This window comes from Arachis ipaensis, chromosome B09 (assembly GCF_000816755.2).
Source record: "Arachis ipaensis cultivar K30076 chromosome B09, Araip1.1, whole genome shotgun sequence".
Lineage (NCBI taxonomy): Eukaryota > Viridiplantae > Streptophyta > Magnoliopsida > Fabales > Fabaceae > Arachis > Arachis ipaensis.
This window is the reverse complement of record NC_029793.2, coordinates 51,904,340-51,905,386: the sequence shown is the minus strand read 5'-3', so window position 1 is coordinate 51,905,386 and position 1,047 is coordinate 51,904,340.

The following is a 1,047-nucleotide window of genomic DNA, read 5'->3' as shown; positions in this document are numbered from 1 at the left end:
TTGATTATTCATTTAGAAAAAGTCTATAAAATCAACAGTTTTATTAAAATTTGATCAATACTTAATTAGTAAAAAAAAGTAAATAATTCTATGCCATTAAATATAATCTCATATCACTAAAAATACTAATGATAACTAATTAATAATTACAAATCACAAAATCTACTAACTTTTAACACTTCTCATACTTTAAAATTAAGAGAACTTTAGATACCGAATCGTTTTTTATAATCAATACTTAATTAATAAAAAAAACATTTATATATTATTAAATATAATTTTTTACTATTAAAAATACTAATAATAATTAATTAATAATTATAAATTACAAAATTTGCTAACTTCTTAATACTTCTCATTCATTTATTCTTTGCGTAATTTCATGTAATTTAATGAGTACAAATAACAACAACAGAAAAGGTAACATCCTTATGCACCGGATTTTAACGGCAACAGTGTGTCATATCCGCAAGTACATGATAATGATCATTCATTAGAGCTGAGACTTGACTTCCACATTTTATTCTAGTTTTTCTAATATTTTGTTTCCAACAAATTCCTCTTCACATGACAACACTATATTCAAATGTTTTACTTCATACTCTAACTTAGACTTATATTATGCCTGCATAGCATTACTTATTTAGAAAAAGAAGTAAACTAGTTATATTCTAAAACAAGCTGTAGTTTTTTTACAGTTTAACCCTTTTTTATCCTAAAATAATTAAGCAGAGCAGAATCTTAAAGATGTTCATGGCAAAACATAGCAGTCTAATAAAGGAAAATTGAAGGATTTGAAGCCACATAATTTAGAAGATGAAAGAGGACATTTACATTCAAAATTATTATATTTATATACTATACTACTACTACCAAAAAAAAGGGTGAAGACTGAAGAGACAGCATCAAACTCCTCTCATTCATTATTAGGAGGTAGTTTGAGTTGCAGATCTCAATCCTTTCCTTTCTCACTTTCATGTTATCTTTACATGAGAGGCCAAAAACAGAAAACCTAGATTCTCAATTCATAGTTTCATACTTAGAGCC